Source organism: Triticum aestivum, chromosome 2A (genome assembly GCF_018294505.1).
Source record: "Triticum aestivum cultivar Chinese Spring chromosome 2A, IWGSC CS RefSeq v2.1, whole genome shotgun sequence".
In the NCBI taxonomy this organism is placed as follows: Eukaryota; Viridiplantae; Streptophyta; class Magnoliopsida; order Poales; family Poaceae; genus Triticum; species Triticum aestivum.
Window position 1 is genome coordinate 366,768,609 of NC_057797.1, and position 12,538 is coordinate 366,781,146.

A 12,538-nucleotide genomic window follows, 5' to 3' on the forward strand; every position below is an offset into this window, starting at 1 on the left:
TTGATTGTGATGTGGTACCTAGGCAAGCATGTTCCTTATTACTTAGTAAACCATGACAATTTGATGAAAATTCTGTACACTATGATAGAAACAATCAGTATAGTCTTGTTCATAAGGATATAAATATTACTTTGCTTCCTATGACTCCTGATTCCATTTTAAAAGATGATATTAATAGAGCTAATAAGGCAAAACAGAAGAAAAAAAATAAAAATCAAATTGTAGCAAAAGAATAAAACCCTTTAAGAATCGCGCAAGGAGTGTCCTATGGCGACGTCGCATAAGGGACTGGGCTGATTTTCTCGTTTCGTTTTATGGTTTTTCCCTGCTCGTTTTGTGGTCGCAAGAAAAACCCTAGCCCATTCCCGTCCGCATCCCTGCTGCCGCCGCCGCCCTCCCAGTTCCCTCTGCTCCTGCTGCTTCCCTCCACCTCTCCCTCCTCCATGCCGTCAGGGGCGCCCCTCAAGCCCCACCTCATCGGTTCCTCACCCCGGTCTCCTTCTCCCCCGCCCATGCTGCTCTCTGTGCGCGGTGACCGGACAGAGGAGGAAGATCAGGAGGGCCGCAGGGATGAAGGAGGAGGTAGAGCCGCTCACGTCGCCGCCGCCGTCTTCCTCGCCCTCACCATGCGGGCCGCAGCGCTCCACCTCCTTGGCATCTCCGTCTGGTCTACAGGTACACAACGCTCACCCCCATCTCTTCATCTCTCTTCTACTCTGTTTCATCTTCCCTAAAGCTAGAGCCATGGAACCGAGGACTAATTGGGTTCCCTACCATGAGAGAGAAGATGATGAGAAATAAGGGACGGAAGCAAGATGTGAGGATGTGGAGACGCTATGTTGCCTCCATCCCTGGCCTTCTTCTTGGCGTGTACTCGTTGGTCATGCTCCGCTTCCTCCACTCCCACCTCTCGGCCTCGACACCTCTGCGTATTTCTCCATCACTCTCTTGCAGGTACTCACTCTACTCCTCCTCTGCTTTCAGTTAGTCTGCAATTTTTTCATCCTTGCTTATGTAGGTTATTGTTGAAATCCAACAAGGCCACTGTGGAACTCAGTGATTTGTTTCTCAAATACGTCTGTGTTGTGTGATTTGCTATGCAAGCTATATATGGATAAATTGCAGGGGAAATATAATTGTGCTGGATTGTTCGAGACATCCATCACATAATTTTCTCAGATTTAGAACTCATGCAGAGTAAGTTCTGGTTCAGATTTGGTGCTGTTTCAGATTTTTGTTTGGGATGATCTCCAAATCTACTTATAGCTCAAATTCTTACTGTTTTCCTGAACGCCTTTTTGTTTGTTTGTGCAGTGTTGTTATCTTTTCAGGTATGTGCTGAGAATCCTAGGTGCGGCGACCTCAACAATGTCCCATCGTTGCCGGCGGTCTCCTATATGCTCCTGCGGAATAAGTTCTTCCTGACCACCTCGACACTCACCGCCGCCGAGGAATCCAGGGACAAGACTACCACCAAGTTGCTCATCCGCCTTCAGGTGATTGTTTATGTACTTGTGGTAGACCAAATTTAGGTCGGGGATGTAGGGCTTCACAATTTGGTTTGTTAACCAGGTGTGAACTAATGATTATTCTGGGCTTATTTACTTGCTGTTCACAAACCATTTCTCCTTTCCAGATTATTAGTTCCTCCATTGTATCCCTGCACATTTGCTTCAAATTGCACCATCATAGTTCTGAGTGTCGTACTCTCAGTTATTCTATTTTTGCATCGTCCCTTTGATTCTACTAGAGTTTGAATGTATGTAAATATGGATAATACATGCATAATTGAATGGGACCATAGCTGATTTGCTGTTTGAGAAATGATTTAAGAATCAAGCCTCACCATGAGCTTTTCTGGGGAACTATGTATTACAGACTAAAATTTATTTTTCCCATCATATGTATTTCTTTTTTATAATATTAGTAACATATTGAAATCATGGAGCTCAAGTATGTATTGGCATAACAGGATGCACACATAAGGCTGGTTTGGTGATTCCTAACAGAAAGAAGTAAACCATTGTTGATGTGTCCTCTAAGGTAGCACTCGGATACTATTTCAGGTTAATAATTTATTAACGAAACCTGCAGGAAATTATTTACGAATACTTGCAAACCACAAGTATATTTACTAATTTACATGGTTTGATGCTTTTATTCGTTTATAACTGTTGGCACTATTTCTGCACTTATTTATGCCATAGCGTTTCCAAAATTATCTCCTCTTCCATCTACTTTTCTATTTCTCTGAATAGATGGAGGTTTAAAACATCTATTGTGCTACCAGGTGCAGACGGTGGGCTCTGCGTGGTCGAACCTAAGTTAGTTCCTTTCAAGGGCTAATACCAATGAGGTGTACCAGGTGCGCTGGCTCATGCCACCGCATCCACCGACAGCAAGGTGGAGAATGAGGCGCTCAAGGAGAGGGAGACCAGGATGGTGCTTGTGTCTATACGGTGACAGCGTGGACCTCTTCTTCGCAGAGAGGACGAAGTTGCATGTCCCAAATCGTTAGGGGCTAGGCTGTTTCCGCGTCGAGGAGTTCATTTTGGCAGACGGGTAGGTGCACATGACCCAGACATCATATCTAAACATAATACCCAGCCTTTTCTTGGACTATGAACTCCATTTGTGTTCTTCCTCTCGATTCTTTGTGATTTTAAGGCCATCTCAGTAGTTGTTTCCTATCTTCTGTTACTATGCAGAACTTTTGAAAGCTAGAATATTTTGGTGAAATGTGAAGGGCTGCTTCAGTTTACCCATAGTGTTATTTCTAGATGAACAAGGAGTGGTGACATTGTGAGGTGAGTATTCATAAACTAACCTGCTATAAAACCCTGATTATCTTACTGATTGACCACACATTTTGATATATTATATGCTAACATGAGAAAGATTACATGTTATATGCATATCATGTATTTTCTGTAGTATTTGGTTCATAGATGCCAATGAAACTGCCAATGATTTGAATCATAATTTTGGATCCTTCTTTTCCATTTTTGTATGCTTGCAACAAGCGCCTGTCAGAGATTCCCTAGCGCTTTTACCTCTATTTTGTACGTTCTTGGTAGCACTTCTTTTTATTGTTACTCTAATATGTTAATTTCACTTTCGGATAGATGGTGAAGCCAGAGCATTGTCGATGAAACTAGCCGAGGAGGAATTGTGAGTTCACCTCCCTCTCCTTTGCATCGGTTGTATTTTCTCTCCTCTTTGTGCCCATATATGTTATGTTTCCCCGGGTCGGTGTGAAGTGAGCACGCAGTTTGTCATCGTTCGTCAATCGTCTGTCCTGTTCGTCTTCACTTCGTTCGATGTGCCTTTCCGTTGCGGAGGTGTGTTTTGTTGTTTTATCTTGTTGCACTTGTTAATATGAAATCACGTCTTAAAGGATTCAGAAGGTTATACTTCAGTTTAGTTATTGTGTTCTTAAGATTTCTATACGAACTTTACTCCTTTCTACAAGACTAGCCATCAAATCATGATAACTGAACCATTGAAAAACTATAGAAGGATTAGTGGCAATAAAACCTTAGGTTAGTTCTACCCTTTATTTTGTTATAATTCCTCTGTTCTGGTAATGAAAAAGATGACCACACAGATTAAAGGTTTAGAAACTATAAAAGGATCTGAACATGAAGCTTAATCTGCTGAATTTTCACTTCAGTAGTCCCTCGGCTTCGAGAGTATACGCAATATTTGATTGTTGCTTCTCAATGATGCTACCAAAAATTGGACACCCTGGCGTCGGAGAGACGGACCAGGAGGCCGAGCAGTCCGTGGTGTCGCCGCCGTCGTCCTCATCCCTCGTGCGTGGTGACGGAGAGAGGCGATCCGTCTGGAGCTCGAGTATAGTTGACCGCGTCTCTTTTCTTTCTCTTCTTTCGCACGTCTCTTTTTCTGTAGCTGTTTGAAGGCTTATGATGCATGGTCACTGACTGTATTGGAGATGTAACATGGTTTGTTAGGTTCAGCCATTGTGCAATCTGCACTAACAGGCATGTGCCCAGCTAAGAGCAATCTGTAGGATATAATCTAGGATTTGCTGCAATTATCTGCTTCAATTTATAGGTATAAGTACTTCAAATTCCTTCAATGGTTGGGAGACATATGAATTTGATTACACTACTATTTCAATTACTGGATGGTTATTTGCAGTGTTATTTATGACCATTACTGTACTTAATATGGTATCAAGGTTACAGCCGAATGTATCTTGTACCATACCACCCATGGATCTAAGTACAAATAATAATGAGCAATGATTTCTCAGGCTAAAAAAATTCTGCTATCTCACTCAAGAGCAATAATATACCCACTGAAGACTGACAGAAAACTGTAACCTTACTTTGAGTAGTGCATCTCACAATAACAGTTGTCCTCTCTTTTTACATGTTTTAAAAATCTGCATATTTTCTTGTAATGATTTCGGTAACAAAATTGAATGGCGCGGTGTATGCTCACATATCCCCGCTCTTACAAGCTACCATAAGGCATGTTTCAGACTGTTAGTGTATACTATATTGCTTACTCTGACATTGGATTTTGTGTTAACTGCTATATTATATATTTTTGTTTCTTCTCAGGAGCCGCCTCCTCTTTTACTGATAAAAACTGGTCGGAGGGGATCTGCTTTTTCCCCTGATCTTCTACGCGATTGGGAGCCTGAGCCATGGCTGACCCATTCACTGCTGGTCAGGAAAATCTGTCCGCCTCTTCTTATTTTTCCTAAGTTGTTCTTCTGTTGGACGAAGGGGTTACTAACGTAATCAGTTTGGTTTCTTAGTGCCTACCTCCTTGCCGGATTTGGTGATGATGCCAAAGGAAACAATGGGTTGTTGGGATACCCGGAATTATCTTCTATCAGCACTTGCATTCAAAACCCAAACTGACCTTTAATTTAATGGAACATACGTACATTCACTGATTTGTATACTTATTAGGTTGCCCAGAAGAACATAGATGTTGGTTTCATAATATGTATTTATGGATTGTAACCTACGTTTATCAATACGTCCATTATATGCATACGGCAATTTTTATTAAGGTGATCTGGTGCTCTTCTTTTTCTTTCGACTTACGCGTGGTGGTTATAAGCCAAGGAATAGTGGAAGTGCATCACAATTCTCTCTTGTATGATCAACCATGTACATTACTTGATATCATCTAATGCACGTGGCTCATTATCGTGCAAATGGCTCCAGCAAAACCTAATAAAAATGCTAATCATGCTCAAGGTGCATGTTTTCCAACAAGTAGACTAAACATGTTGGCAAGTAGATACGCTAAAAAAAGCATGTCGACAAGTAGAGAAAAAGGACTAGGAGGGACGATTAAGTTCAACAATACTTGACATATGCTCATTTGTTTTTCTAATATGGTGCTATGGTGGCGTTCATTTGTCTGTTGTACCATTTGGTCGTGTCGCTGTATGATGGCGTTCAATTGTCTGAATTTGGATCGCGGTGCAGGTCTCGGCAGCACCCAAATATTCACACATATTGGTGATAGTCTGATAGGCCTTTTGGGATTTGCAGTGTATGTGGATCTTGGCAGAGCAGAGTCACTTAACCCTGTGAGTCCATTATATCATGCATGTAGTGAATGCGTGCATCCAGTCAGTGAATAATGGTTGTAACGATAAGTTTGTGTATTTGTTTTATTGATCAATGTGTGCGCCGCACGCTGAGTAACCTAACTTCTGAAAGTTATGGCTGTAGTTACAAGTATGCACTAGCATATTGGTTTGTTTTCCGATTCTGGTGGGATTATGTCTTCATTGTATTTCCCAACATTTATAACTGGTTACTCTTAATTGGTTAATTGCTTTGCAAAATTTTCTGTGATGAACTACGATGATGAAAGTTGTACTGGGTAAGTTAGTTTTCCTGAGAACTTACCATGGGTCAAACTAGTATTAAGTTAATCAAGTTGTTTGAAATGATATTAGCAGACATGACTTGCTTCATGTTGGTTTTGAATTCTACTCATTGTCAGTTCTCTTTTAGTCGTTTCAACGAGTGCCTACAAGGTATCTGCGGAGGTTAACTGAATTATTTTCCCATTTGATGTGTGACATCCGTAAATAGCTAGTAGAGATAATTACTAGATTATATCACTATGTTGAAGTTCTCTTAAATTATCATGCTCTGTCCACGAGTTGGATCACTTGTGTCTTCTGGATAGTTGTTGCTTGAGTTTAATTTTACATTGTGCTTATGAGATGATAGTTATACCTTACATGAGATCCATCATTCATATTGTTGTTTCTTCACACTATTTCTGTTAAAATCTACATTTCTTCTGTACATGAAGTCAAATAGTCAATAGTTGTTGGATCATTCAGGTTTTCCTTTTCTTTGTTGTACTATATGAAGTGCGTATATTTTTAATCATTACACCGATTTTGCCGACAGTGCCGGCATACATGTCCCTTTCGTCATTGCCATCATCCTAGCATCTAGAGGTAGATCAAACGTTCTATAAAAGATCCCAGGCCTCTTTTTCTCTCATCAAATTTGAGAACATTTTTTTTAGGTCTGTCATCTATTATTATGGTCATAATTTGATCTCTTGATAGAAGTTAAATGAAGGGCGAACACCTGTTTGGAGGAGGGAAACAAGTACATAATATATTTTTCTTTCCTTCATTTGTGCCCTCTAAATACTTGTCATTTCTTTGGCAGGTTAGAGAGTACCAGGGATACAACATCATTTTGAAAATCCGAATTTGGCTAATCCATGTGTACTGGACCTGTTTTTGAAGTTGTTCTGTCTCATTTTTGTGAAGGTAATGCCACTTAAATGCTAAAACGTTGTGCAATATAATTAACTACCTGGATTAATGAATACTACTTGAGTTTCATGAGCTTATCATTCTTTTATGATATATGTTAGTGTCAATTTTGAAACATGACAGCATGACGGTGTTCTTATTTGTGCTCCGTAGTGAACATGCTTTTGCTAGCTGAACTTTACAAAGAGCTTAGCCTCTTCATCCATCGTGCACTAGTCTCTCTCTCCACATCATCCTTTTCTTTGGTCTCTAGGTGGGGCTGTGCATTTGATTGGATTTTGTGGTGGCCTGGTTGGGAAAAGGAAGGTGCATCTATTTTTGTTTGCTTCAGTTCTCCCTTTTGGATTGAGTTGTTGCTAGCTTGCCATGAAGTTCCTTTACTTGATAAGAAATTTTAGTTTGAAATATGTGGTCATTGGGAGTTCAGAAAAGGTGGCAAGCAGGGAAGTCACTACTTTGTACTTGTATTGTTTCCTTTTACCCAAGTGCCTTCATACGATACTAAGTATTTTTCAGTTTTACATCATTCGTTGTACTAAACCACAACAGTACTACGGACTTGCATGTACCAGTGCTTCATATATGTCGTACTCTGACTGATGAAATAACATCACATAGTGCATACAAGAAAGTGAAAAGGACGCTTACCTAACTGGCACCGCCGAGTTTCCTCTCAGGAGGCGCCCCCGAGGGCAGTGGCGGAGCTTCTCAGGGGCCAACCTGGGCCGTTGCCCCCCCAGCCCATGAATTTTTTCTGAAATACCCCTTAGTATTTGGCCCATATCTCAAGCAAAATCAGCCCAAAATACATATTGTTTGCCCCCCCCAGCCCATTGCCCCCCCTAGATTTCAGCCCAAGCTTCGCCACTGCCCGAGGGGCGCCCCAACCACTAGTTTGAGCAGTAAATGCAGCCTAATAATAAACCATCTAGTGTTGCTTTTGAAATTAAATTGAAAAGTGCATGTTTACTTGCCACCAAATCTGATATTGATGATTTAGATTTTAGCAAATCTGTTTGCAATGCTTTTGTGTGCAAAGAGGCATTATTTTTATTTGAGGACGTACATTTTTCAGGAGTTCGCTGACGTCTTTCCACAAGACGTGCCATCGGGATTACCACCTACTCGTGGGATTGAGCATCAAATTGACTTAATTCCTGGTGCACCATTACCCAACCGTGCACCATACCGTACCAATTCCTAGGAGACAAAGTAGATTATGCGTTAAGTACATGAACTGCTCGACAAAGGTTATATACGTGAATCCCTTAATTCTTGTGCCGTTCCTATCATTTTAGTGCCAAAAAGGATGATACGTTGTGTACGTGCGTTGATTTTAGAGGCATTAACAATATTACTATTTGTTATCATCATCCTATTCCTAGGCTAGATGAAATGCTTCATGAATTGAGTGGCTCTATAATATTCTTCAAAGTTGATTTGCGTAGTGGATACCATCAAATTTGTATGAAATTGGGAGATGAATGAAAAACTGTATTTAAAACTAAGTTTGGTTTATATGAGTGGTTAGTCATACCTTTTGGGTTAACTAATGCACCTAGTACTTTAATGAGATTAATGACGAAGTTTTACGTGCTTTTATTGGATGATTTATGGTAGTATATGATGACATATTGATTTATAGCAAATCTATGGAGGAACATTTGAAACATTTACGTGCTGTTTTTATTGCTCTACGTGATGCATGTTTGTTTGGTAACCTTGAAAAGTGCACCTTTTGCATTGAACGAGTATATTTTCTTGGCTATGTTGTTACTCCACAGGGAATTGAAGTTGATAAAGTCAGAATTGAAGCTATTGAGAGTTGGCGGCAGCTCAAAACGGTCACACAAGTGAGGAGTTTTTTTGGCCTCGCTGGTTTCTATAGGTGTTTTGTGAGAGATTTCAGCACCATTGCTGCACCTCTCAACGAGCTTACAAAGAAGGACATGCCTTTTGTTTGGGGTATCGCACAGGAAGAAGCATTCACGGTATTGAAAGATAAGTTGACACATGCTCTTTTATTCCAACTTCCTGATTTTAATAAGACTTTTGAGCTTGAATGTGATGCTAGTGTAATTGGATTAGGAGGTGTTATTACAAGATGACAAACCTGTTGCATACTTTTCTGAAAAATCGAGTGGGTCTAGTCTGAACTATTCTATTTATGATAAAGAATTATATGCTCTTGTTCGGATCTTAGAAACATGTTAACATTATTTATGGTCCAAGGAATTTGTTATACATTCTGATCATGAATCTTTGAAACACATTAAAAGTCAAGCAAAACTGAACCGTAGACATGCTAAATGGGTTGAATTCATTAAGACTTTCCCTTATGTCATTAAACACAAGAAGAGTAAAGAAAATGTTATTGCTGATGCATTGTCTCGTTGTTATACTATGCTTTCATAACTTGACTTTAAAATATTTGGTTTGGAGACCATCAAAGAGCAATATGTGCATGATGCTGAATTTAAAGATGTATTGCAGAATTGTAAGGAAGGAAGAACTTGGAACAAGTTCGTTCTTAACAATGAATTTGTGTTTCGTGCTAACAAGCTATGCATTCCAGCTAGCTTCATTCGTCTTTTGTTGTTGCAGGAGGCGCATGGAGGAGGATTAATGGGACACTTTGGCGTCAAGAAGACGGAGGATATACTTGCTACACATTTCTTTTGGCTAAAGATGAGATGAGATGTTGAGCGTTTTGTTGCTCGCTGCACTACATGTTAAAAAGTTAAGTCACGACTCAATCCTTATGATTTATATATGCCTTTGCCTGTACCTAGTGTTCCTTGGGAGGATATATCCATGGACTTTGTTTTAGGTTTACCTCGAACAAAGAAGAGGAGGGATAGCATATTTGTTGTCGTGGACATGTTCTCGAAAATGACACACTTTATACCATGTCATAAAAGCGATGGTGCTATTAATGTTGCTGATTTGTTATTTCGTGAAATTATTCCCTTACATGGTGTGCCAAATACCATTGTTTCAGATCGTGATACTAAATTTTTTAGCCACTTTTGGAGATGTTTATGGGCTAGGTTGGGAACTAAACTGCTTTTTAGTACTATTTGTCACCCCCAAACTGATGGACAAACTGAAGTAGTCAATAGAACATTGTCTACAGTGCTTAGGGCTGTTTCGAAGAATAACAAGAAAATGTGGGAAGAATGCTGCCTCATATTGAATTTGCTTACAATCGTTCATTGCATTCTACTACTAAGATGTGCCCTTTTGAAATTGTGTATGGTTTCCTACCTTGTGCACCTATTGATTTGTTGCCTCTTCCATCTTTAGAGAAGGTTAATTTTGATGCTAAAGAACGTGCTGAATTGATTTTAAAAATGCATGAGTTAACTAAGAAAAATATTGAACGTATGAATGCTAAATATAAACTTGCTGAAGATAAGGGTAGAAAACATGTTGTGTTTGCACTTGGAGATCTTGTTTGGTTACATTTGCGTAAGGATAGATTTCCTAATTTGCGCAAATCAAAGCTAATGCCACGTGTAAATTTCGTTCAGACGCTATTTTAGGTGCCGCGTCACCTTATTATTGGGCCAGGCCCATGTATTTTCGAAGTACTTAAGTATAGGCTGTTTTTAGAGTTCGTATGTGTGGGGAAACCAGAGTTAGGGTTGGTTTCGGACTCCTCCACCAAGGGTCACGAAATTCCCCCTCTCTCCTCTATATATATAGCCTTAGGGTATCGTTTAGACTTTGGGTTTTGTTTAGATTAAAGTTCGCCATAGCTGCAACTTCATGTACTTTGTTTGTGTTCAACGATCAGACAAAGGCGTCACAGAACCCCACCTTGATCAATAAAGCTTTCATCTTATATTCGCAATATCTAGATTGCAATTTCAGTTTCTTGCTTGTTCTTTGTTTGCGCGACGTCCTCGCACGTTCGTAGTCGGATTATCAAAGTCGACTTCCTCCAAAACGATAGCCACCATCTCATCGAAAGACGGGACACCATTGCCTCTATCACATTTATCGCCTTGGGTGCAAGTTGGTGTTTGTTTGTGCAGGTATTCGGTGGCTTGTCGCGTTGTCTCCTACTGGATTGATACCTTGGTTCTCAAAACTGAGGGAAATACTTACTCTACTTTGCTGCATCATCCTTTTTTCTTCACGGAAAAAACCAACGCAAACTCAAGAGGTAGCAGGAAAGATTTATTGCATCGTTGCCGGGGAGATCTACGCCAAGCCAAGACATACCAAGTACCCATCATAAACTCTCATCCCTCGCATTACATTATTTTTCATTCGCCTTGTGACGCCCCTGAGGGAGTCCTGGATTAGGGGGTGTTCGGGTAGCCGGACTATACCTTCAGCCGGACTCCAGGACTATGAAGATACAAGATTGAAGACTTCGTCTCGTGTTCGGATGAGACTTTCCTTGGCGTGGAAGGCAAGCTTGGCGATGCGGATATTCAAGATCTCCTACCATTGTAACTGACTCTGTGTAACCCTAACCCTATTCGGTGTCTATATAAATCGGAGGGTTCTATTTCGTAGGACAACTTCATCATACAACAATCATACCATAGACTAGCTTCTAGGGTTTAGATCTCGTGGTAGATCTACTCTTGTACTACCCATATCATCAATATTAATCAAGCAGGAGTAGTGTTTTACCTCCATCGACAGGGCCCGAACCTGGCTAAAAACATCGTGTCCCTTGTCTCCTGTTACCATCCGCCTAGACGCACAGTTTGGGACCCCCTACCCGAGATCCGCCGGTTTTGACACCGACATTGCTGCTTTCATTGAGAGTTCCTCTGTGTCGTCACTTTTGGGCTCGATGGCTCCTTTGATCATCAACGACGATGCGGTCCAGGGTGAGACTTTTCTCGACAGATCTTCGTCTTCGGTGGCTTCGCACTGCGGGCCAATTCGCTTGTCCACTTGGAGCAGATCGAAAGCTACGCCCCTGGCCATTAGGTCAGGTTTGGAAGCTTAAACTACACGGCAGACACCCGCGGGGATTCGATCTTCGACGGATTCAAGCCACAGCTGAGCGCGCCGCACTGTGTCGAGAGGCATGATCCAGCTTTGCCGCCGAACAGTGCCCTGGAGGCTGCACAAGCACCGGTTCCGACCCTTTATTTGGAGCCTATTGCGCCAATCGAGGATGAGCGGTTGGACGTCACCTCGGGGGCTACGATCTCAAAGGCGATCGAGCAGAACGTCAGCCCCGCGTTTCGCACGGCCCGTGACTCCAAGGAGCCGGATTCCTCTCCGAACTCCGAACCCCCCGCGCCCCTGCCGATCGAATCCAATTGGGCGCCGATAATGGAGTTCACCGCCGCGGACATCTTTCAGCACTCGCCTTTTGGCGATATCCTGAATTCTCTAAAGTCTCTCTCTTTATCAAGAGAGCCCTGGCCGGATTACGGTCAGCGAGGATGGGATACGGACGATGAAGAAATTCAAAGCCCACCCACCACCCACTTGGTAGCCACTGTCGACAATTTAAACGACATGCTCAACTTCGACTCCGCACACATCAACAGCATAGACGACGATGCAGGAGATACAGACGAGCCAACGCCCATAGGGCATTGGACAGCCACCCCATCTCACGATGTGTACATGGTGGATACCCCTAAAAGAAACGACAACGAGGAAAAAGGGGATGGAACGGGGGACCGATCCCTCGAAAAGCAATCAAAGCGTCGGCGTAAACGCCGACCCAAGCCCCGCCTCGATAAAGACCCAGCC

The 12,538-nt window shown here is 41.7% G+C and overlaps 1 long non-coding RNA gene across 26 annotated transcripts; it reads left to right on the forward strand.

The window, feature by feature from the left end:
* The first annotated feature begins 322 nt into the window (after nt 1-322).
* Nucleotides 323-8,687, forward strand: LOC123188685 (uncharacterized). Of its 26 annotated transcripts, none has more exons than XR_006495077.1 (12): nt 326-675; nt 788-1,197; nt 1,315-1,496; nt 1,973-2,043; nt 2,291-2,562; nt 2,709-2,807; nt 3,126-4,700; nt 5,478-5,581; nt 6,693-6,796; nt 7,056-7,108; nt 7,878-8,052; nt 8,587-8,687. It is a non-coding gene; the product is annotated as an uncharacterized lncRNA (long non-coding RNA). The 26 variants fall into 26 exon arrangements; XR_006495087.1 differs by lacking the exon at nt 8,587-8,687 and having other exon boundaries at nt 327-675; nt 3,126-3,855; nt 3,975-4,077; nt 4,593-4,700; nt 7,056-8,302; XR_006495072.1 differs by having other exon boundaries at nt 323-675; nt 7,056-8,052.
* The last annotated feature ends 3,851 nt before the right edge of the window (nt 8,688-12,538 follow it).